General features: G+C 40.9%; 1 protein-coding gene across 1 annotated transcript in view; it reads left to right on the top strand.

Annotated features, from left to right (window-relative positions):
• Positions 1–26,615, top strand: part of ATP2B2 (ATPase plasma membrane Ca2+ transporting 2) — a 534,155-nt gene that overhangs the window by 73,095 nt on the left and 434,445 nt on the right. The window contains exon 2 of the mRNA XM_054035362.1: positions 5,824–5,931. The gene's annotated coding sequence lies outside the window, so the exon portion shown is untranslated. The remainder of the gene's footprint in view (positions 1–5,823; positions 5,932–26,615) is intronic.

The raw sequence follows: 26,615 nt of genomic DNA, 5'->3' as shown, positions 1-26,615 counted from the left end.
TGAAGAGATCCTGGCTGTCGGGGAAACCAGCGTTGTGAGTGCTGTCGACTGCCTCGTCCACCTCTTCTCCTTCCTCATCTTCCCTGTCCGCTAACATGTCCGAGGATCCGGCCGTGGACAATATCCCATCCTCAGAGTCCACGGTCACTGGTGGGGTAGTGGTGGCGGCCGCACCTAGGATGGAATGCAGTGCCTCGTAGAAACGGGATGTCTGGGGATGGGATCCGGAGCGTCCGTTTGCCTCTTTGGTCTTCTGGTAGCCTTGTCTCAGCTCCTTGATTTTCACGCGGCACTGCGTTGCATCCCGGCTGTATCCTCTCTCTGACATGTCTTTAGAGATCTTCTCGTAGATCTTTGCATTCCGTTTCTTGGAGCGCAGCTCGGAAAGCACGGACTCATCACCCCACACAGCGATGAGATCCAAGACTTCCCGATCAGTCCATGCTGGGGCCCTCTTTCTATTCTGAGATTGCACGGCCATCACTGCTGGAGAGCTCTGCATCATTGCCAGTGCTGCTGAGCTCGCCACAATGTCCAGACAGGAAATGAGATTCAAACTGGCCAGACAGGAAAAGGAATTCAAATTCAAATTTTCCCGGGGCTTTTCCTGTGTGGCTGTTCAGAGCATCCGAGCTCGTACTGCTGTCCAGTGCGTCAACAGAGTGGTGCACTGTGGGATAGCTCCCGGAGCTATTAGCGTCGATTTCCATCCACACCTAGCCTAATTCGACATGGCCATGTCGAATTTAGCGCTACTCCCCTCGTCGGGGAGGAGTACAGAAGTCGAATTAAAGAGACCTCTATATCAAACTAAATACCTTCGCGGTGTGGACGGGTGCAGGGTTAATTCGATGTAACGGCGCTAACTTCGACATAAACGCCTAGTGTAGACCAGGCCTAAGATGGCCATCTTTGACTAATATGAAAAGCTAGCATCTCTTTGGCATGTAAAAATATGCAATGCTGTTAAGACTGCGTTATGCTTGTAAATTATAAAACCTTCACTGGAGTCAGAGAAAGCAGAAGGAAATAACAAAAATGAGGGGTTTTTGTGTGTTAAATGCAGTCCAGCATTTAATTGTTTGATGTGCATGATCTCTCTTTGCTGTCATCTAAAGTGATTTTTGCATTCAATTTAACTAACATAATCATAAGTAACAGACTACATGAAGTATGATAGAGAATCATAAGCAAGCAGATTATATGCGTATAATAGAGAAGTGTTAAACATTTTCATTTTAAGGACACTGAATGTCGTATATGAGAGTGATTTTTTTTATCATCTTCATTTTGCAATCGTGCCACCTGGTGGTGTACTCTAGCAATAAAAGCTTGATAATCTTGAAATAATGTTGAAAAATAATGTTTTGTTTGGTAGGAGAGATTAACGGTAGAATTCTGCATTGGATGATTAGATGCCTGCTTCTAGGAGTATGCAGTGTTGTAGCAGTGTCTATCTCAGGATATTAGAGAAAAAAGGTGGGTGATGTATCTTTTATTGGACCAACTTCTTTTGGTGAGAAAAGCGAGCTTTGTTGCTACACAGATCTCTTCCTCGGGTCTGGGAAAGATACTCGGTGTCACCAGGAACATTCTGAGCATCTTTCCCAGGCCTGAGAAAGAGATCTGTGTAGCAACAAAGCTTGTTCCACGAGTGTGATTTCAGTGTGTTCTGCTCCAATTCCAGCAGTAGGTATTTTTGTAATTCTAAAAGCAAAGCAGCAGTCAAAAGCTGCTAGCAAAAAAAGATACAGCACTCTGAGAGTTTAGGAAAACTTGGCTGGTGTGCAAATGCCTAAAAAATTTTTTTTTTCTGAGCTTTTAAAAAAAGGTGTCAAATCTGGGGCATAGCTAGATTTCCTTTACAAAATATAAAATAAAAAAATAAAGCCATAATATATTTGAGTTCTACTTAGGTTGGAGTTCTGAATCAGACTCCTACTTCATTGTGTCTGGAGATAACATTTGTGTTAAAGAGATATTAGGCTAATGCCTTCCTTTTCCATAAATACTGTAATCCAGGGGTCAGCCACCTTTCAGAAGTGCTGTGCCGAGTCTTCATTTATTCACTCTAATTTAAGGTTTTGCGTGCCGTTAATACATTTAAACGTTTTTAGAAGGTCTCTTTCTATAAGTCTATATTATATAACTAAACTACTGTATGTAAAGTAAACAAGGTTTTCAAAATGTTTAAGATTCATCATTTAAAATTAAATTAAAATGCTGATCTTATGCCACCAGCCTGCTCAGCTCGCTGCCAGCCTGGGGTTCTGTTCACCTAGGCCGGCAGCGGACTGAGCAGATCCTGCGGCTGGGACCCCAGACCTGGGGGGGGGGGTGTTTCAGGGGTCAGGGCAGAGGGCTGGGGGAGGGGGTTCAGGGCAGAAGGCTGGTGTGTGTGTGGGGGGGTCAGAGATCAGGGCAGAGGGCTTGGGGGTGTGTGGGGGGTGCAGGCAGAAGGCTGGGTGTGTGTGGAGGTTCAAGGGTCAGGGCAGAGGGCTGGGGGGTGTGGGGGGTGCAGGGCAGAAGGCTGGGTGTGGGGGGGTTCAAGGGTCAGGTCAGAGGGCTGGGGGGGTGCAGGGCAGAAAGCTGGGTGTGTGGGGGGGTTTAAGGGTCAGGGCAGAGGGCTGGGGTATGGGGGGTGCAGGGCAGAAGGCTGGGTGTGTGTTGGGGTGGGGGGTTTCAGGGCAGAGGGCTGGGGAGTGGGGGGGTGCTGGGCAGAAGTCTGGGGTGCTCAGCTCATGGGGGTGCTCCCAGCCCCCTGCCCTGAGCGGCTCAGGGCAGGGGGCTGGAAGGGATATGCCCTGTTCCACCTCCTTCCCCCAGGCTCCGTCTCTACCTCTCTCTGCGTCCTCTATGGAGCTGTGTGCACGCTGCCGCTCTTCCTCCTCCCCCTTGCTAGGGCCATCAGCTGATTGGAGCAGGGAAGGAGAGGGCAGGAAAGCACCACGCTGGGGGAAGAAGCGGGGGAGGGGGGAATCTTGGCTGCCATAGAACCAAGCTTCTGCCTCCTGCCCCCTTAGGGGAGAGCGGGGGGTCTGAGTGGGGCTGGGGGCCGGGACCGCGGCACGGAGCTGCGTGCTACTCAAAATCGGCTCACATGCCGTAGGTTGCCGACCCCTGCTGTAGATCCTGCCTTTCTCTCTCTCTCTTCCCCTCGGTCTCATAAAAATGAGAGAAGTTAATGTTTAGGCTAACTCTACATTATGGGGGGAGGGGGGAAGGGGATGTCGACCTAAGATATGCAACTTTAGCTACGCGAATAGCGTAGCTGAAGTTGCATATTTTAGGTCGATTTACCTGGCTGTGAGGACGGCGACGGAGTTGACGGGAGCGCGGCAGCTCCCCCGCCAACTTCGCTTCCGCCTCTCACTGCGGTGGAGTTCCGGAGTCGACGGCAGAAGGGTTCGGGGATCGATTTTATCGCGTCTACACTAGACGTGATAAAATCGATCCCCGACAGATCGATTGCTACCCGCCGATCCGGCGGGTAGTGAAGACATGCCCTTAGAAAGGTAATATGGTCTTTATAAAGAAGATTTGATCTTCAAAATCTTAATCCTCAGATAAACTTGAGAGATAGGTAAGGGCATATTATCCTCACGTTACAAATTGCCAAATTACAATGTTAAACTGGAGTTTAGAGTGAATACATAACTATGACTTATGGGTAAAGACATTAGAGACCATTGCAATATCCCCATAGCAAGCATTACTAACCTAGCAAATTCATAGCTAAGGTTCAAGTTAAAAGAAATCCAAAAATATTAAGGCATGTTTAAAAATTGTAAAGAGTTTAAAAAAAGAACCACCAGAATTATTTGAGATCTGTGAAAGCTGCTTTACAGTTAGACTTAAGTAGCTCAATCTATTTGGTTTATCCAGGAGACGGGTAAGAGGTGATTTAATCATGGTCTACAAGTACCTAGAGGGGAAGAAGATTTCTGATAGCAGAGGTCTGTTTCTGTGTACTAACACAAAGACATAACAAGATCCAATGGCTTGAATCTGACACTAGACAAATGCAGTGTTTAGTTGCCCTCACTGTTAAATTTGAAACAATTTCCCAAGTGATGTGCTGGATTATTTCTCACTCAATATCTTTGAGTTATGATTGGATGCCTTTCTGAAGGCTATCCTCTAGCTCATCCAGAAGTGATAGACTTGATGCAGAAATCATTGGCTGAAATTCTTTGGCCTGTACTGTGTAGAAGATCAGACTAGATCAGAATTGTTACTTCTAGTCTCAAAATCTGAGTAGTTTGTTAGCTTTTTTTTTTTTTATGGTCTGATGCTCAAACTGTAATGCATGTGCATACAGAAGGTTCATGTTTAGGAGGATCATGATCCCCTGCAGACATGCCATCTAATGATGTCAACAAGTCTTCCTCTCAAGTTTCTATTATGGAGCAAGCTTGTGCATCAAAATATTATGGCAGTTATGGTACATGACAGTCATCACATCAAGTTAAGACATCCCAATTGCTCAGGTCTGAGCTTCTGTGTTATGTGCAATGAAGCCCACAAGAATTCTCTGTCCAAGTCTGAGGTTCTGATCTTCAGCTCTAGCAAGCTGCACATGTCCATCAGGGCTTATCTACACTTACAGCGCTGCAGCTGCTGTAGCACTTAGTGAAGACACTATCTACACCGATGGGAGAGACTCTTCTGTTGGTATAGGTATTCCATCTGTCTGAGAGGCAATAGCTATTTCGACGGGAGAAGCCCTGTGTTGATAGAGTGCTGTCTACGCTGAGGGCTAGTTTGGTATGACTGTCATTCAGGGGTGTGGATTTTCCACACCCCTGAGTGATATAGTTATACTGATATAAGTTGGCAGTGTAGACCGGGGTGGGCAAACTTTTTGGCCTGAGGGCTACGTCTGGGAATGGAAATTGTATGGCGGGCCGTGAATGCTCACGGTTCCTGGCCAATGGGAGCTGTTGGGGCGGTGCTTGGGGCAGGGGCAGCGTGTGGAGCCCCCTGGCTGCCCCTATGCATAGGAGCCGGAGGGGGGACATGCCGCTGCTTCCAGGCGCTCGAGGGCCAGATTAAAACGTCTGAAAGACTGGATATGGCCCCCTGGTCCGTAGTTTGCCCAACCCTGGTGTAGACTAAGCCTCAGCCAGCTCAGTAGGTGCAACCTGTGGTTCCTTATGGCAATGGGGCAGCACCTTTCTGCAAGTCCCTTTCAGTCTCCAGTGGGACCCAAGCAGCAAGTACAGAAGTTAACATGATTCCATGCACCATGACCATTGCGGTCCACTTTGCTTGCTCTTTATCTTCTCTTTCCCACCCATTCCCTGGTTTCAGAGCCCATACCTCTTGTACTGCTAGCCCTCCTTCCTCAACTTCACAGTTAATATTCTGTATTTGTCCTGTGAGTACTGAATATGAATAATGTTGCATAGCTTCACAGCGTGGACCTGCTTCGTGGTTTAAATTGTTAAAGGTATACACTTGTATTTTTCAATTTAAAAAAAAAAAAACAACAACAAATTGCAGTCAGATTAGCTCCAAAAGTAATGTATGTAGGCGATGCATACTGTTTGTTAAAATATGATAGGTCTGGTGATATTAAGGCTGCAGTGTTCTAAGCCACTGGTATGAATCTTTATGGCCATAGGGTTAGGAACTTTTCAACCACATAACTAAATAATATGTAACAGTTTATGGCACTGGATATTTATTCTCAGCTCTACAGGAGTATCCAACAAATGGAAGTTTTTGTTTGCTTGCCCTATTACTTTGCTTAATCTTTTAGGCTTTGTCATCACTAACGTTGTTTCCTCCCCTTCCCCCCATTTCTCTCTTTCTTTACAGTTTTGAAGCCAAGATTGATTAACTAAACTAGAAAGAAGCAGCTGCTGGTGTGATTTGCATCCTTGTTTATGAAGCATTCATTCATTTTTATAAGGAGAAGCCAATACTGTGAGTTTTTGTTTAATGTTCACAATTTCAGTGTGGGATACTATAATGCTTTAACCAAAATCCCTGGGGAGTCCAATTAATCTTGGTAAATCAAATCTTGATTGACAGCTTAGTGAAATCAGTCAAGCAAATGAGTGGTTTATTCACTTTACCATGCTACAAATCAGCACATCCCTCCATTTAATAACACCACAGTGGCCCACGGTATTTAAGAAGAAACTTGCTGGTTCTAGAGAATTAATCTGCTTTCTTTTTATATTTTAAAAGGTAGACATAAAAAAGGAAGACTGAAAAGGAATTCTAAAACCAGTGTTGTTGCTGGGTTGTATAAAATATGAGATTAGCAACTATGGCAGATCGACTGCATTGGTAATGAATTACATAATGGCCAATGCTGAAGAATTCAGGGCAGGAAATGTAAAGTGAAGTGAATGCATGACGAGATTGCAATACTACTAAATGGCACCTACACAAATAACCAGTAGAGCTTTAGCTTCCTGCCATTTTGTATTACACCAGGATTTTAGACTGTTTTCATTTCTTTCTGTGAAGGAAAGGGGTCAGGTCCTCATGTGTGTCATCTAGTGGTTGGACAATGGTGTTACAGGTGCTCTTCTATCTTGAGGAAGTATTTCTTCAGACAGTGCACAGTCAACTTGTGGAACTCTTTGTCAGAGGATGTTGTGAAGGCCAAGACTATAGCAGAGTTAAAAAAAGAACTAGATAAATTCATGGAGGATAGATCCATCAATGGCTATTAGCCAGGATGGACAGGGATGGTGTCCCTAGCCTCTGTTTGCCAGAAGCTGGGAATGTGCGATGGGGTAGATCAGTGGTGGTGATTACCTGTTCTGTTCATTCCCTCTGGGACACTTGGCATTGGCCACTGTCAGAAGACAGGATACTGGGCTAGATGGACCTTTGGTCTGACCCAGTATGGCTGTTCTTGTGTCCTTATGAGGCTCCCTGTTCATAGCTGCTCCGACCCTGCAGTGGTCTGTCACCTTCTGTGACTCTTCCCTCTTGCAGGGTCACAAGCCCTTTTCGGGGTACATAAAGAGTCCAACAATAACTAGTTTTACTGCCCAGCAAGGGACTTCAGGTTTTTCTCAGCCAAAGTCTGAGAGGTGAGACTCTTTTTTGGGGGGAAATATGGGGTCTGCCTAATCTTGAGTCCCTGATAGACTTTTTGCCTCCAGCCCCATTGGGGGTCAGTAGGGGAACTCAGCTCACCGTCTCCAACAGATTCTGATTCAGAGTCCAAAGGTAGGTGACTGAGCCCTGCACCTTGTTGTCTGATGTGGCTGGAAGGAAATAATGAGGCGAGGCAGTCTTCCCAGGCAAGAGGGTAAAGCAAAGACATGTAAACAAAATAAACCAATGGAGTCTCCGACCTTGCCAATGTTCAGAGTCCTTTTTCCTCAGCAGGTCAGGTTAGACCATCAATAGTCAGGGGCCCCAGGAGCTGTAGGTCTGCTAACTTCCATGGGCTGCCTCCAACAAGTGTGCTACTCAGTCTGTTCCTCTTTAACCACCCCTCCAGCTTGTGCACACATTGCAGGTGTGGGACCAATGCTGTCGGGGCCCAGAGAAGCTCCTTTACTCTTTCTTCAGTGTGGGGTTAGTACAGCCATATCACAATGTATTGCAGCCAGGGCCGGCTCCAGGATTTTGGCCGCCCCAAGCAGCCAAAAAAAAAAAAGCCATGATCGCGATCTGCGGCGGCAATTCGTCGGGAGGTCCTTCGCTCCGAGCGGGAGTGAGGGACCGTCCGCCGAATTGCCGCCGAATAGCTGGACCTGCCGCCCCAAGCACCTGCTTGCCAAGCTGGTACCTGGAGCCGGCCCTGATTGCAGCAGCATTAACTGGGCTGTTTTTAATGTGCCCTTGTTAGGTGTGTGTAATTTTGTATTTTATTATATATCTTTAACAGCATGGATAATAGTACATAAGATGAAAAAATTTAAGAAAAATATCAAATAGAAAATATTACATCCATGCAATGTGACCATATTAATGTTACTACGAATGCCTTAACTTTTGTCTTCTCTGTTTTTTTGTGATTATTTTTTTTTTAAACTATGGAACCTTAAACATACATACAAACATGGCAGCACTAAACCTTTGGTCCAGGGTAATCTTTTTCTGTTCCTAAAGTGTGCCATTATGAATTATTATGCAAAAATAAACAGACTTAGTGGTCACCATTTAAAAAAAAAAACTTGATAATTTTGCCTTAGGTAAATAGGTAAGTATACCACAGTATTTTCACTATTACCTACATTTCTCTACAATAACTAAAGAGAATACCTAGAACATGCAAATACCAATTTAAAGTTATGTAGTTATGTGTATGAAAAACTAAGGGTAAACACTATATTGTCAAACATATTATATTTTGTGTAATATAGGTATTCACCATTTCACATAATTTACTTTCAATAGGAGGTACCACTGTGAATGTTTCCAGGTGGATTCAAAATTATTTGTTGATGAATTTCTAGTCTGGCTGCTTTTCACGGATGCATGTAAAAGTTAATTTTAATCTAAACTTTGCATATCCTAATCATTGTCTTTATTTTTATCAGTTTAAAACAGGAGAAAAAATGTGGTCATGAAGAGCATGCTAGTAACTTTATTACTATTTAATAAGTGCAGTGTTTTAAACATTACTACTAATTGACATAAGCTTTCTTTCACAGCAGTAGTCTATCAGTATTGCTTTAATGAAGGGTTTTAATGGGTGCTATAAAGGGTAAGGAGCAAAAATTGCCTATATTTCAAGTATCTAACATCAGTTTTTTCAATATGTTCCTGAAATGAACAGTTCTCAATAATATTTAAGGAGTCAGCCATTTAAATGTCCATAGGAGATTAAAAGACTTAAATAAGAAATACTGTTACTACTGAAAGAGTTCTTTTTGTAATTCAGTTATGAAAATGGAGCCATAATTTTTAAAATAATTCATCTCATTCAACATTTTTGTAAAGGAACATGGATGAGTTTGAAATGTTATCACATAAACAAAGTTTTGTGTGTTTCTCATGATAATACACAATATTGAGGCTCTCATTTTTAGGAAAGTTCCTTAAGATGTAGTGGGCTAATGCCCCAACTACATCTGGATTCTATAGACTTCCACCCCGTGTGTCTCTCGCTCTCGCTTCCATACCTGACTGCAGAACTGAAACTTGCATTTATATCAAGAGTTGAATCCATTATTTCAGAAATGTATCCATTTGATTCTATTACAGCTTTAAATAACATTAATCAGGAGGTACTGCTGATTTGCCTGTGGGATTTTGTCAGACTAGGCAATGAGTTTATTGGGATTACTTCTTCCTCATCAATGTCACTGAGGGTAATGTACTGTAATTGTTGTTCTTTTCCAAAGTGCTTCATCTATGAAATTCAAGGAATTTCACTTTGTCACTCTTCTTGCTATTTGTGTAAGCTGTTAAGGGAGAGATGAGGAGACGCTTGGACTGGAGTCTCCCCTTTGTAGAATCTAGATTGCAGTGTCTAATTACACAAGCCTCTTGCTAAAAAGCTGTAACTCAGTCCATAGAAACCAGAGGGACACTCATTGGTATTGGGAAGCATTTGAAGAAATGGGTGGAGGTTGTATCTGCATAAACAACTGAGTGTTCACCTGCCTTTTACTGGAGTGTTTTTTTTGGATTCAAGTCCTAGTGGACCCATTGGTGCTCTGAGCGCCTTCAGTTGTGTGCAGCTTTCAAAGAGGCTGTAGCCATTTCTCTCTAATTTGGACTTTGCAACAATCTTCCATGTCTTTTTCTCCTCCAGGTCAAATTGCACTCTACATGGGGGTATCATTGAAGTTCACCTGAAAGCTCAGACTGGTGCAGAATGCGTGCAGCTAACGCTGATTGCCCTTGACTCTGGAAGCTGAGGCTTTATTTTTAGTTTTCACATATTTTCTTAGTTATTTTCTCTTGACACACAATGTTATTGATGATGCCCATTACAGTAGCACTTAGGGGCCCAGACCATGATCAGGAACCCGTTGTGCTAGCTGCTGTACATACATTTAGTAAGGCCAGGTCTACATTAGGGGTGCTTATACCGTCCAGTACACTATTTTAGTAAAGCACTCTTAGTGTGGATATAGCCTATACCTAGTCGTCCTTGTCAGCATAGTTTATTCCAGCCAACCCAAGCAAAACAAGCTACATCAGCAGAAATGAAGTTTTGCAAGTATAATTGGGTCTATAGTAGAGGCCTTTGCAGCATAAATATGTCAACTACAAATCACACCCATGACATAGCTATGGTGACAGAAGTTTGAGTGTAGAGTGTAGAGCTGGCTTAAGAGACAGTCCCTGCCTACTCTTCATCTAGTCATTTTGTGTTGTCTTTTGTTGTTTTAAATTTCTGTGATGATTGGCACTCTAAAATATTTAAAGATGGACTATCTCCAATGTTTGGCAGGGAAGAGGAAGATGTGCTAGCCAGCCAAGTTTCATGGGTCAGGTGCAAACATGGGAACAGTTATTCAGATGAATTATGGACAATGTAGCTGCCTCTGTGCATGCAGTTGTTTGATTTGCCATCCTGGTCCTTGGATACGCAAGTTAGGAATCCAAATGTACACGCCTGCATTTTGAACAGCTGCATCAAAAACCAGGTCTGTGGGTTTTTTCCTACTTCACTGGTATCAAAGGTAACTTTTATTTTCAAATCATATAAAAATAATTATTTAAATAATCTTTCAAATCAGTTTTATTTGTAGTAGGTAAAGAGTTTTTTTAATACTATGCTATTAGATTTAAAGAGACGATAATGGTAGGTGTGGTGATGTGTAATGTTAGAGCTAGGTATTACTTATTTCATCAGTAAATCTCAAATCACTTTAAAAAAGAGCTCACTATTGTTGTCTCCGTTTTACAGATGGGAGGGGAGAGACTGAGGCATAGAGTGGCAAATGGAGTTGCCCAAGGTTACCTAGCCTGCCACTGCCAGAGTTGGTAATAGAACTCAAGTTTCCTGGGTCCAGTTCAATGCTCTATCCGCTTTGCCACACAATGTGATGATTCTTTTTGGCTATATAATACAATGCTATTCACTGTAATGTTTCCTTAAAAATTGCTATGTGATATTCTGACTGTGTACATATTGCTTTTTAAACATGGTCTCTTTAGACAAGTTCTTCCATGCATTTAGTTATACCTCACCAATATGCTACCTTTGAAGGATAGCAAATCAAACAGATGTGGTCTGTGACTAATTTTAAAAAAGGCTTATTCCCCCGTGGTTCTATCTGGTGCTGTGATGTAGGTTAGTATTCTCTACTATGTTTTACTCCCTAATAGATTTTTAAAATGACAAAAGTACATTCTTTTTTTTGAGCGCTGAAGATGGGCAAGTTCCTGGGTTCCTTTTATAATAGATCAAAAGAGTGTTAATATATCCCCTGCTGTATTTCTTACACAAATATATGTACAATATTTAAAATTACCCTTGTTCAGCCTGCTGTTCGTGTCACTCAAATACTGATTTTTTTGTGTGAATCAAGCGTGAAATTAATATATAAGCTGATTATTTTCAAAAAGGTTACAAGATGTTGCCATGATGTTTTAATGTCTTTTCTCTGCCATCTTAGCAGTCTTGTTTATTATTTAACATATACTAGCCATTGAAAATGACATTGAGATTATCATAAAGACAGATGTTTGTGTTTTGTTTTTGCCTTGTCATACTGTATAAGCATACTGTTTTTCCTCTGACTGGAGTGCCTGGGTTGAACATGGGCTCTTGATGGTGCTCACACGTGGAGCAAAGTTCAGAAAGTCTAGTAATTAGATGATACACCAATGAAAATCCTGATTACGGTGGAAAGTGAGGCTGGTGATTGAGTGACTGGTGTTATTATCTCTAACATATTAGATATTCAGTGATCACTGTTCTGATGAATGAGTTGTGAAACTTGGATCCTGGGACTTTAGGGTTGTTAAAGATTCTATAGGGTTTTTAATAGAGCAGGGTGCAAGTTAAACTTTTCTTTTTAAAATCCATTTTAATAACTTATTACCAGTTTTAATTATTTTGAATCTCTTCTCTCCTTTTCTTAGATTTGCTGTAAAATGCTCTGATTATACGGAGATAATTGCAATTGTCGTATAATGCCTTGTAACATTGTGCTTTTGAGTGAGGGGCTGTGACCTGAATTTTCGTTCCCTCCTTATGTTTGTATCTGAAGTACGATGGTTGTTACTAAAGAAAGCTGTTTGAAAATGACAAGAGGGGCAGTTACCCAAGTTGGAATTTGGCCCGGGATACAGGGATTAATTACAGTGAGACAGATGTCAAGAGGCTCTTACACAGGAACTTAGGGGAGCACAAGATGTTTTTCTCATCCCTCTCCCCCACATAACCATGCAAGTTTCTCTCACAGTAGTAGTTGCTTCTGGGGGTGCATGGCCTATTGACCTCTACTCCCCTGGGGAGCAAGACCCCAGAAAAATGGCTAGAATTCTGCCCCACCATCCCCTTTTGCACTGGCCCTCTGCCACACCAGAGCAGAGCAATCTGGTGGTATACACACAGACCTGAGGTGCAATCTTGGTAGCGCTCCTCCTGTCATGTTTGTCTCTACACAGCTCCCTCCATAGAATTGTACTCTAAATACCACAATCTAGCCCTCTGTTTTCCTTTCCTAAGCTGGTCCCCTAGTGAGTATTCTGCACTACTTGCTCTTTAAACTGTAGAGTTTGCATTATTGAATGCTTGCTGTGTTCTACCCCAATGGGTGAAGGTGCTTCAGTGGTTAGCAAAGCGATGCTCAGCTTTGTACATCATGTAGCCAGTTTCTAAAGCTCAAAGTGTTTTGGAGTTTTATTTGAATGAAAAGTGTTTATAAAAATGCAAATCTATGATTCTTGTTCATCTAATTTTCCTGATAGTTCTAGTGACTTTTCTGAGCAACTTTTTTTTGGTGCTTCCACTTCTTTGGCTTAATCCTTAATCTTCATGTTAATTTCCCCTTCTTTCTCTAAAACCACCAACCATCTGTTATCCACACCTTCATTTCCTCCTACAGTAAAGTGTATTTTCTTGCCATTAGTCTGCTTTCTGCTTTTCTTTTTCCCCTCAGTTGACAGGTTGTTCCATATCTAATTAGTCTCCTGTATCTTGGCCTGCAGGATCCAGTTCAGCAGATATATCTGAAAGGTGCAAGAGCTACTTATCCTAGTTTAGCTTGGCCTAAGCCATTTAGCACTATTTCCAAGGAGGGTCTCAGTGTGCAACTCAGTATGGCTTTGTTTAAATTGCACGGCACTGGTACCCATGATGTGATATCTTGAATCTCAGCTCACTATGGCCTGGGTTAAATTGGGTCAGGCTTAAAATGAAAGCTGCTTTTTACTCTAGAATTTCTGGGCATTTGTCAACAAAACCTACAGCATCCCAGATATTTCTGGGGGGAGCTGCTATCCTTCCCAAGAGGCAACCTTCTTCAAACTGAAAGTCAAAAGAGGATCTTTTCTCATTTAAGACCTTACAGAAATCTGTGGAGTCTGCTACTGACTTTACAAAATCTAAAAATCGGGCTTGCTGCCCTCCATGAAGGGGACTTTTCTATCTCTAGATAAAGGAAACTCTTATCAAAAAGATAGCTATCCAGTGCCTCATCTGGAGTGGAAAATACAGGAGCAGGTACAAATACTGATGGTGTCCAGTTTGCAAATTAATTCCAATTCTGCAGTTTCACATTGGAGTCTGTTTTTGAAGTTTTTTGTGGGTCATTACAAAACCTAATTTCCCCAATACTAATTTCCCCCTACTGTTACTCACACCTTCTTGTCAACTGTTTGAAACTGTTATTTTTCCTCCCTTGGTATCTTGCTGTTAATTGAATTGTCTCGTTAGACTGACCTCACACTTGGTAAGACAACTCCCATCTTTTCATATATTTATACCTGTTCCTGTATTTTCCACTCCATGGATCTGATGAAGTGTGTTCTAGCCCAAGAAAGCTTATGCCCGAATAAATTTGTTAGTCTCTAAGGTACCACAAGGACTCCTTGTTGTTTTTGCTGATACAGACTAACACGGCTACCACTCTGAAACCTGTCATCTCTAGTAGATAGATTCTTTTCTTCACTGCCATTATTAAAAGCACAAGAATATAAAACAGAGTGAAAGGAAAAACTGTCTGCCGTGAGGTTTTTACATTGCAGTGAATTTTCAACATCATTAAGTGCATTGGCTTTTAAAAAGTGAAGGAGGAAAAGAAGAAATATAGTTTTGTTCCTCTGTAATGATTTCCAGCCAAGCAACTGGCACAAGCCATGTACTGAAGATGAAGTGGTAGCTTACATAGAACTGCTGATGTCTGGCACACAGGTACTTCATCTGGGATTTGCCAGAGAGCCAGCCGGAAAACTGTTTGTTGGGAAGAGTTGCCCAAAACTGTTAAACAGAAAAAGAAAAAAGGAGAGTATTCCACATACTCTGAATTAATGTATTTATTTTTGCTTTCTCTGGTCAGACCTATTCTCTGAGGTTAAATTAGAATGGTAGGTGCATAATGTGATAGGAAATAATTCCAAGTTGTTCTTTTAAACTGGTGGCAATAAACAAGATTTTCCTGCTTATAAAATCACATTCACCAGCAGCACTGGACATGTACATTAAGTAAGAATTGGATGGTGGGCAAGCGAATGAAAACAGAAATAGGAAACTATAGCTCACAATTAATGCAAATCATCTTCCTTCTCTAGTTTACCAGCTTCTCTGATTTTATACACATTCCCCTTGATCTGCCTGACCCTCATTCTTCATGTGCTCATTCCATTTTTCTAATCTTGTGTGCCTGCCCACCTCCAGAGATGGGTGTGACTCGACTTGTTCTCTGTCCGTGGGGAATTCTTTACACTGCCACCATCCCTCTGGCCTCTGGGAAATAACATTCTGTCATGCTGGAGACGTGTGATTCACCTCTGTAAATACTTCTGCTGTCAATCCAGCTTGAGATATTGTACTGAAATGGAAACGAAATCTGTGCCCAGTGGGCCCAGACATAACTTCCAACAGCAAACTGTATTTCTTCTTTCTTCTCCTACTTTCTGTTAAGACTACATAAATTTCTACCTGTCAATGCACTTTATGATGATATAAGGTGAAAATAAAACATACACTCTGATGTGACCAAAGTGAATGAGATTATAGCTGGTGGTAAATCTTGGGTAGTTCTCTACACATGCAATCCCCCAAATCCCCAAAACAGCCATCCTGAAAACTAACAAATGCAAATATAGGGACTGATCCAAAGCCCACTAAAGTCAGTGCAAAGATTCCTGTTGACTTCAGTGGGCTTTGGGTTAGGCGCATAGAGTTTAAAATGTATAGGGAGGAAGTGTTTTGTAGTGGTACTAAATGTCAGGATTTGGGGGTTTTCTTCTAACTTTTGCAAATCTTTCTTCTTCCATTTACAAATAACACAAATAGACTTTATTCCAGAACCAGCATTACATGCAATTTACCTAGCCGAGGTTGAGTTTAGGTTTTGTGTTTAGTGTGATTATACGTACTACAGTAGTGCTGAAGGACAACAACATGCTAGCTGTGTAAATATATTGTCAAATGGTTTGTAGGCATTATGACACCAGGTGGGTTTTGGGGAGGAAATAGTATTGCGTTTTTGGATTGTTACAGGGAGCCGCTTCTATTGACATGGAGAAAGCATAATGGTGCTTGACCAAAAGTTTGACAAGTGGACAGTCCAGGGCAATGTCATTGGTACAGCAGAGGCAGGAGGCTTCATCTCTGTATTAGAGATAATTGATGGAGTGGGAAGAGACCATGAAGAACTTTTAAAATGAAAACAAACAACGAAAAGAGAGGGGTGATATATTCCAAGTGATGAGCCAGAAGATAATTTTTGCAGCAATGTTTTGATTACACTTAAGGGGTGGCAAGATGTGATTTGATTTTTTTTTTTTTTTTTTTAAAGGCCAAACAGGAGTAGATTGCAGTAGTTAGGACATGATACTCTAAGGCCACTATTGGGGTAAGAGAACTTTAACTCTGCCGCACTTAGTTTTTCAAGAGTTTCATGTATCTATTTGCCACTCTATACACTTTTCAAAGTTGAAAAAGTTATGGAAAAAATGACAGACCAACAAAAGGAAACATTTCAAAAAGAAAAAACGAAAGAAAAAGCACCACTGAACATAACAGTAATTAATTTGATAGCAATTAGTGGTAAAAGAGTTCTGAACAATTGAAAAAAATTAGTAAAATTTTTGAAAAATCATTCCATGTTTGAAACCTGCATAATGGAAACAATTTTGAAATTTTCAAAAAAGTTGGAAGAAGTTTCCATTTTTTAGCAGCTTTAACATGTATTGACTTTTCAGATATTCAACATAAGATATAAATAAAATGAGAGATTCCTTCTTCATCCACAGAGAAAGTAAATGGAGTGTTGTGCAATAAGTGCTTTTTATTCTAATACTCAGCTGTAACCTTATGGCGAAAGTTAGCAAGTCCAAAAGTCTGTGATGCATAAGACCAATTCCAGTTGCTCACCAGCACCACTAGTGGGAAATATTATACCCCTCTTTTCAGAAAGACTCCAGCTATTTTACCCCTAAGGCCTAATTTAATTCCTCTGGTGTTATTCCTGTGACTTTTATTAATTGTGGGGTTAAGCTTTGTTTTTCCTAAACTTTTGAACCAACAAGGTTTCCATTAACATCTCTACCCAGATTTGAATAAAAAGTTAGTTGGTAATATAAAATAATCAAGCAAGGAGATGGATAGACAAAATTTATCCATCATTAAATTGTCCTTGCCTCAAACACCTCCATTAGTGTGTTTATAGATTTTTATCAGTATCTCATTTTTGAACTTCTTGTGTTGACAATCTCTGGAGTCTATAAGCAGTTGTTCGCTCCTCTGGAGTAATTGGTTCATAGTAAGGCATGTTATTTTAATCATACACATGTCCTCTCTAACTATGGCTTTTGCATAATATGGATAGAAAAGTGTTGGTCTGTAGCGATCCCATCTAGCTTTTTAAAAGGGAAATCCACAAGTCATTCATTAGCAGAAGCCTGGCATTTGGATTTATTTGTAAAGAGCACCATTTAAAAAATATTCTAAACATCCATGAGGGAAAAAAAGAAAGTAGGATAATAGTGCTGTGTGATGCTAGGCTACCTATGGAATGAAGGAAATTTCATTGTGTGTATCAAGGCTGACTGTTCGTTTTAAGCCACAGATGTTTGCCATCCAGGAAGATAAAAATGATCATAACTAGCACCCCCCACCCCCAAAAAAGGCACAAGGGCAAGAGGACAGATCCCCAGTTACCCACATATGTGAAACATGAAACAGAAGCAGCTGTTCTTGTGCTGGTGGTTCTGTATTTGTTTGGCAAAAAAAAAAAAAAGGGATAATTTCCCAATACAGCTTTATTTAGCGGGTCGTGGGTGGGGAGGGCTGTTCTTGGTGAAGGTGGGGGTGGGGTGGAGAATGTGTTACCAAAGAAGCATGCACAGAATAGCATTTTTTCCATGAAGCCTGGCTTTAAGGTCTGGCTGTTATCTTTTCCTCTATCAGTAGGTAATGTTAGTATGTACTCTTATGTCATGTCATTATTTTTTTTCCTTCTTATTGGTTTGCAATTACTAGTAGCTTATTACAGAGTATGCAGAATTGAATATCATTGGGAGAAAATATGCCCTTATGTTTTTAGCTATTATTTCCCCCCCCCTAAAAATATAGAAATACAACACACACTGTGTATTTGGCTTCAAATGATCGAAATATGGAATTGACCATGTGCTGAAAGAGCTTGTTATAACTTTTATGAAATCCCTTAAAGATGAATAGGCCTCATGAAACATGTATTATATTCTGCTTGGTAGCTCAGAGGTGCCTGAGCATTAATTCAAATTTCCCAATGCAGGAGGAAGTGATGTATAAAAATACCAATTGAATCAGAGGATTTTTGTGCCTTTCATTCAAACAGTGGAGTAATACAATTCTGCAGCCTCTGTTCAATCTTTCTATCATCCCATTATTTTCTTCACGGACTGCAGCCTTACTCAGCCTCTATTCAGGCAAAACTGCTGGTGAAGTGAATGGGGATTTTTCTTGGCTTAAAATTGCAAAATTTGGCCATAAATTAACATAATAAGGAATGTTCACTATGTTGTATTTTGGTAAAAAGTTGTTGGATCCAAGGCCAATGCACAAATGTGCTCACAAGAAGCATCTTCTATAGCATTTTCCCCTTTTTTAATTCCTTCTAGCCTTTTTCCTCCTGTCCCAATCACGTTTATGATATTTGCTCTATTATAGGATCTGTTTTTGTAGACTGTGTGGTCGTCAAGCCTGTTTGTTAAAGTGGCTTGTGGAGGCTCATCTTAAATTAGATTGCACACCCTTTGGGGTGGGGACCACACTGTACAGAGCCGAGCACAAAAGGACTGCAGTCCTGATTGTCATCTTAAAACTCTACCGCAATGCAAATAACAATAGAAGTATTTTCCCTCATTAATAAATCCTCCTTAATCTAAGTATTCTGATTGCTTATTTCCCTGGTCAGAACATCCTTATTCATGAAAACAAGGAAATGCTACTAAAACAAATATTTAATGTTTTTTGTAAACTGGCTTACAGTGAACCTTGCACCTTTGCAGTGACCTATGCCACTTATTAAGATCAAAGCATAAATTGGAGGGGCTGGGAGTTTGAAAATCTTTAAACTTATTTCTGAAATCTACACCTCATTACAACACATCTCTGAGGGGTCACTGGGCCACAATATGAAGGGTATGTGTTTTTTTTTTATTTTTATTTTTTACTCTTGAAAAGGACTTGTTACTTTGCATTTTATCACTCTACATCTTTAGAATCAAAGGTGCTATATTAGAAAGAAATGGCATCCAGAGGGACAAGGTGAAGAAAAAGTACATAGTCTTTGTGTGTGTGTGTGTGTGTGTGTGTGTGTGAATGACTCAAAAAAACCCAAAGTTTAGTATATTCTTTTCATTCACCGTGTCTACAATACCTCTCAATTTCTCAGTGAGAGGTTATGCGGGAGGTTCCTTAGTGAAGAGAGATTTTTCATGGTATAGTTTCCAAAGGTTTCATCTGAGACAAGTAATTTCTTAGAGTAAATGATATTTAACAATCTACTTATTTACTTGTTCTGTCTTTCTGGCAGTTTTTATTCTTTCAGAGGTTCATCTCTGTTGATCATGACCTTGAAAGCTGACAAATTATCTTTGGAATATTAGGAATTCACTCAAGCTGTTACAGTGCTATAATATACACAATATGCAATACTTTTAATTCAGTTTAGATCAGTTTAACTTTGATCAACCTAAACGCAACAGCAGTAGAAACGTCAAAAGCTCATCTATCTTTAGTTTACTTCCTACTCAGAATAGCTCCTGCACCCCTCACATCATATGACTTCTTTGCTGCCTCACTTCTTTATGACAGAGCTTGTGGTGACAAGATGGTGAAATAGTTAGTAAACTGAGGCACAAATACGTTAAGTCACACATGAGTCAACAACAGTGCCGGGAATAGAACCTTAGAGTCCTGAGTTTGAGTCCTCTGCTTTAATCATTAGGATGCTCTTCCCCACAAATTCTCTGGCTTGATCTCCAGCTGGTGATCAAGGTGAGGAATGTATGTAAATGTCAGCCACCTTAGAAGAGCTTTCCTATACAAAGGACTTAGTGAACAGGAAGTGGCTTTATAGGCTCTAGAAACATGGATTTGCATTGGATGCCATTGTGGAAGAGGCAATCACATATGCAAATATGTTCTGGGTTTAATTATGACCCACAGAAAAAAATACTTCTCTCCTTAAATTTGAGTTAATTGGCATTTACCTAATTGATTACATTTTTAACCATAAGTGGGTGATTTCTTTGGCTTTTGGGGATCATTGCTTGTACATCATTGATATTAATGAAACATTTCCTAGTGGCTAGGACCCACTTTCGAGGGGTTTGAGACTTGTCAAAGGCACCCAAAAGTCTAGGCACCCATCTTTTTTTCTTTTTGAATTGATTGTCAGTATTTATAAGTAAATGACATATAACCCTTTATGACAGAGGTGCATATTAACAATCCAGAGCACATGATCTAACAATCTTTTTTATCATACTTGGCTCAGTGGATATAATTGTCCCAACATATATTGTCTTTTGCTGTTTGTTGTTGGTTACTAAAGTAATAACAATCAGTTACAACTTGCTGACAAGAAAAGCAGACCAGAACCGAGACATTTGAAAAATCTGTGTTTAACATCGGTCTTTCTCTCTCTGTCAGTACAATGAGGAATGCTCTACTATGAATAATTATGCTTTCTGTTTGAAAATTCCTAGTAATGGTGCAACATGTATGATGTCATCCATTGGGTCATTAGAATTAGACCCCATGTGGGACTACTTTAATCCCGCTCCTGTCCTACCCTGCGATTCCCACTCACACCTGCTCCTGTATTGTTTGTTGAATTTTTACCCCACACCTACTATTATGGCAACGGGTCCTGTAGGACCCACAGGATCCCAGTCCTGCTGCGGGACTGTACATTAGAATTCAATCTCTTTTGATTCAAGAGAAACTCTGAGGTCATTCTTGGATCTTTATCTGTGAAATTCCTTTCCTTTGTGTGAAAGATAGTTATTGCCAGTGAATAGTACATGACTTTGGTCTCCTTGCAACGTCTGGTGATTGGGGGCAATAGGGAGATGAGTAGAGTGAGTGAGCCTGAGAGCCATATTCTGTGCACTGTGAAGAAAGTTGAAGAATAGCTAGGCAATGTGGGGACTGAAATATCGTGCCTTTATAATTGTCAGTCAAATTTTAAATATATTAGTAACACCTGGCTCTTATCTGGAGCTTCTCACTGGTAGATCTCCTCCAAGTGCTTACTAAGGAGGTCAGACTCCTTATCACCACTGTAAAGAAGAGGAGACTGAGGCACAGAGCAGTGAAGTGATGTGCCAGTGGCAGATCCAAGAATAGAACCACAGTTTTTTCTGAATCCCACCCAGTGCAGTGTTCGAACCAGTGGGCAACATTCCCCCAGTGCCTCCTAATATCTCTCCTAGAATCCCTAGGAGAACTCCTTTCATAAGCAATGGATCGGTTAGTCTCTGGGTGAAGTAGATGTCTCCCATGTTCACTCCTGTATTTTGTGTAAGTTGTCTGACAGCCCCTGTGTGTTCACTGTTGAGGGCTGGCAGATTTATTTTTAGTGGAGTTGCCTTCATGTGGAATTGGTCAGAGCCTAAACTTACTTTCTGAGCACAATGCAAAACTCATCTTTGACACTATAGTATGTCTCTTTCCTTCATTTCACTGTTTCCACTTTGATACTTGAATTTTATGTCTTGTTACTCTGAAGTGACAAGGCAACGGAGCACTATGCATTAGTCATCCTCTCTGTCACAGGGTTTGGGGTTAGATCCATAAGGGGTTATGTCACCATTTATTCTGAACTCTGGTGACTCATATGGTTTTGCTGCTTTAACTCCCAACCTCGGATGCTCCCAACCAGGCTAAAAGCATGCAAGTCACAAACGGAGTATCTGTGTGCTAAACAACCCTGGTTCAGCAGCTCTGACCCTAGTACTGTGTCTACAGCCCCACTTTGGCTTCCACCAGCCTTGGTTACTACTTGCAAGGTGACCCCAACACACTCCTAGTCCCCACTTTTCCTAAGCTGTATGCTCTGTAATGTCCAGCCCTCTCCTGGAAAATTCAGAGAAGAAATAAGGTTAATTCCTCTAAAGACACACAAGTACATCACAGCTTATTAATTTAACTGAGGTAAATACACCCTTCCATTTAAATGCCAGCACTGCACTGGTTTATAATAAAAATAAAACACGTTTTAACAATAGGACATAGATCAAGTGGTGCTGAGCAAAAAAGGAATAAAGTTGGAATCGGTTATAAGCAAATAAAAGTGAAACTTAGTCTATCAAGATACAGGCTTTTTCAAGATGGTTTCTCTCACCAGTAATTCTTCTTCTATGGAAGGGTCTGACTGAAGGAAAGTCAGCCATGGCTAGAAGTACAAGGTTCTGGCTTCTCTTGTATTCGCAAGTGAAAGATCTTTGTATAAATAGGTTTCTCACCTACATTCAATCCCTAGAATCTTCAGCTAAGTGCCCTCTAAGCTGTGCAGCTGCTTATTAAGCCTTGTGCAGGCGCTCAGGGCTGCAATGGGGAAAGATGCCTCTCCCCCAGCATGGACCTGCATGGCAGGGAGAGGTGCCCCTCCCTGCTGGTCCCAGCACGGACCTGCAGCAGCGGGGAGAGGCACCTCTTCCCCTCCGCCCCCCAGCCCAGGTGCTGCTGTGGGGAGAGAGAGCTAGGGTGAGTCCTCTCTCTCTCTCTCTCTCCGCCATAGCCCCCAGACTGTCTGCACCCCAAGCCCCTCATCCCTGGCCCCACACACCCAAGTGGAGCCCTCACCCCTCCTGCACCCCAACTCCCTGCCTCAGCCCAGATCCCCCTCCTGTACCCAAAACCCCACATCCCTGGCCCTACCACAGAGCCTGCACCCCCAGCCAGAGCCCGCACCCCATCCCTGCCCCCCCCCACCACATGCATTTTATTATGTGGAGGTGATGTCACCACCTCCATATTGGTGCACATAACAAAATTCGAGGGAACACTGGTCTTCAGCCTCCCCCATTGGTGAAGGACACATCTTTCTAAGTTTGCTATATCTTTGTTCCCTTCTTTTCTATCTAGTAATGGATGCCAAAGATGGCTTCTGTCTTTGCTTATCTTTCAAAGTTCAGTGACTTTATTTCAACGGGCAGGGTGACCTCATGGTATTCTTCACTTCCTGTGGGCTTCCCTCCCCCTGTATGTAAATAGTGCTTTCATTGTTTTGACAGATAAATAGCTACCTCTTTTCTGTCTAGGGGGGAACCTGTTTCTCCCTGTTTGGTCATAGATTTTAAAACATAATATCATTAAGTATCCAGATAGTGTTAATACAGACATTTCAGAATGATATTAATCAGGGTGTCATTAGCTTTCAGAAAAAAACCTCTGTATACTTTTATAATACAATAATCAGTTGATTCAATTTCTCATCACTTGAGGTTCAGCACCCCTGTCTTTATAGACCAGTAAACTTGTTCAGTGTTTTCTTTGAAAAGTAAAACCTAGACCAAGCTTCTCTTTCCTGCTGGGTGTAGATGCTATACTGTAGCGTCCCCCGAATATGTAAAAATGGACCTTCATTGTCTTTGCCTGAAAACTGGGCTGGTCAGAGAATCAAATACACATTCCTTTGTTAAGGCAGCCTGTGCTTATGCACTGATTGCCAAACACACTTAATAATACAATTCTAATAATAATTCGTAACTTATTGTACTCACCCTGTGCATACATCGTGGAAGAATATTAATGATTGGTAAGTTGTTAATTTCTAATGATATCTTACATGAGGCCTGTTAGATACAGGCTATAACCATAGTGAGTTGGGGTATGCTGACTTGGTCAGGCCACCTGAAACTCATTACCTGAGACCAGTGAGCTGTTTGCCTTGTGGCACTAATGACCACTATGCTGTTAGATTTCAAACAATATATTACATGCCACTTTTTAAATATTATTACACCAGTGTGTGAGGTGTAATGAGCATGTCAGGCCTGATGAGTTGCTGACATAGTAATGAACCACAAATTGGCCTCTGTTTCGTCCTTTCAATGGTTTTTTTTTTAAATTGCCTCTGTAATAGACTGCCCCTTTCTTTCCAGACAAGCATAGTAAACTCGACATAAGATTACAAGCAACTATAGCATTGTTATAACCATATGAACATTTTCTGTGTAAAACTTTCTAATACATTTGGATGAAAAGGAATAACTTCAGTTCTGTATAGCATCCTGTCTTCCTTTCCTTGCACACATTTCTGTACCTGTCTCTGCACTGCAACAAGGGCTTAAGCCACAAATACTGAAAAGAGGCTTTTAAATTATGCAGAAGTAGGAAAATATTGACATGAGACCCTTACAAGCCTGGAAGTTTGATTCACATAAATATAACAGGGTTTGAATACTTGCTTATCTGTACATTTCTGGTTTAGAAATTTCGCTGGGGATGTCATCAGAACTGATTTCCCTTTAGGGATTGGGTGGTAGTCTCATCTGGAGAGGTCCTAACTATGGTTTTCATTTTGCTGTAGTGCTCATAAATTGTTTTGTTTACTGTTACATAATTGTTTATATGTAAATAAAGCTACTGCCACCTTCTATCCCTCTGTTATGATGGTGCTGGTTTAACTCTGTGGTATAAGGAGGAGGAATGGGTGGGGAGCTAGGACATGTTCACATCATGATTCATTTTTAGTTTTTCAGTACGTTTGCTATTTGCCATGTTTAGTTTAATTTTCTTTTGCTGTATGGAATCCATTTCCATTTTATTAGTTAAAGTAGCTGAAGATTTTAGTTATTAAATCTTGAGAACTGGATAGTAGTGCATTACTTTGTATCAGTTACTACGTATATAGAAAATATAATGTACTGTTTTCTTCCTGTGAATGTATGTAGAGTAGGATCACTTTATAGTGGGACTCTGCTTATAAAGAAGTAGAATGTAAGTTATGAATTACTTCAGTGCACTTTCACTCCTCCTATAGTCAAGTTTAATTTCACTGTAAATGAGTGGTGGTATGTCAGTTTATTGGAATGTAGCCATTACCACCCACTGGCTATGTGTCAGATGTTGCTTTCTGAAGGAGATTAACACCTCCCCCTCCTCCTCCTCTGCTCTAACAGAGCTGAATAGAGTGAGTACACAGGAATTGTCAGAACCATGTGGAATGAAGGACAAGGAGGAGTAATGCCTCTGGTTTTGACCCAACTGCTTCAGGAATGGAATTAAGATAGAGGGCTTGATTCTCTCTCACCATTTTTACACTGATGTAACTCTGACATTAGTGGATTTAGTCCAGTGTGTGAGATCAGAATTGGGCCAAAAGTCTTTGAGTTACTCAACTGACGCAGCCTGTCAAAGACCAAGTGTCTGGATTGGCTTATAAAGAAAATAGGATCCAGTCCAGTCAGGGAGGAGGGAAATGGAATTTGAGTTTTCCATATAATAGGGAAAGGAACCAAAACCGTATCAATGGTTACAATGAATAATAGCATAAGGATCTAAGCCCAAAATAATGGGGCTCCGCACTAGACAGTTCTGAACCATAAATAGCTCCTTCTCTCATAAGGTTTTCAGGTTTTTTAGCCAGTTTTCTGTGCCTCCAGTTCCCATTTGCTAACCTGCTGCACCTGTGCTCCAACAAGATTTGGCTAATCTGTATCTGCCAGTAATTTATAGCCTGGCAACCACGCCATTCACTTGTACACCTGAGTACAGATTTGTCTGTTTGTCCTTTTCCCTAGTCTTCTAGAAAGGGCAGAAAGAGAACAATGCCGTGATTAACAGAGAGAAGAAAAAAAACCAAAAGTACAATTAACTACCTTTCACACTTATATCACTTTTGTTCACACACTCCTGCTGTTCCGAACAGGAAAGAGAACTGAAACTCAAAGGAAAAAACAAAAAAAGCTCCTGCAGCCTCCTTCAGAGACAGACCACCCAATCACACAGCCCATACATGCAGGCAGGTGGGAGTAACTGCAGAAGTTTAGGCAAAGGAGATCATATTCCTGTTCTGTGGAGATAAGGGAATAGTTTTCCCAGGTAAAACCTGTCCTGTCATGATTAAATTCGGTTTATAGTGGAATATTTTTAGCAGGGGAGAAAAATGTCTGAGCAAAGCACTAGGAAATAAAACTTGTAGGAAGTTTTGTACTGTGGCCGTAGAGAAAAGGGATGGTTTTCTTAACAGATCTGAGGGCCATAAACTTTTTGAATTAAAATTTAAGTTCTCCAGAATCGTATGATAACACTAGCAAGGTGCATTTCAGTTCAGCCTAGCTGACTTTCAGTTCAAGATGTGCCAGTAGTTATGTTGCATTTATTTTTCTGTCAGGAATGAATGTTTTAGAGGGATTGAGGATGATGTCACTATTATTTATTGCATACTTAAAAATGCACCAAGTACCATATGTTCGGATGAAAGCCTCGAGTTCCTTTTCCAAAGAGCTTGCAATCTAAAATATAGAAAAGATGCAAAGTGTGGTAGCAGATAATAATGGGGTGGTGTGTATTAGGGGAGGGGAGGATAAGAGCTACAAATATACAACCATGTTCATAAACATTATGTTCACACTGAGACTCCGCTGGATGCTGCTATATGTATGTAAGCGCGGACACACCATCTGCATAGACCAAAAGGATATATGTGCTTCTTTAAAATCCATCAGAATGTAATCAGTTAATATTAGAGCTCAGCAATTGATTTTTTTTCCACTTTGGTAACCATAATAAAATATCCCGGGGGAGGAGGGGAAGTGCTTAGTTTCAAACTAACTGTTTTTGTGTGTCTTTCTTATTTCGCTGAAATGAAAAACCAAAAAAAAAAAAAAAAAATTCATTTGGGTTGAGTGAAATGATTTGAACATTGTTTTGTAATGATATTTTGAAATGAAACCGTTTTGAAGCATAACATCCAAATGATTTGTTTTGAAATGTTGAAATGAACAGTTTTGGCTTTGAATTTATTTTCCTTATTTTTTATTTGGCCCGAGTTGACTAATAG

The sequence above is a fragment of the Malaclemys terrapin genome, chromosome 7 (assembly GCF_027887155.1).
Source record: "Malaclemys terrapin pileata isolate rMalTer1 chromosome 7, rMalTer1.hap1, whole genome shotgun sequence".
Taxonomy (NCBI): domain Eukaryota; kingdom Metazoa; phylum Chordata; order Testudines; family Emydidae; genus Malaclemys; species Malaclemys terrapin.
Note: the sequence above shows the minus strand (reverse complement) of the source record. Positions and strands in the feature narration are given on the sequence as shown.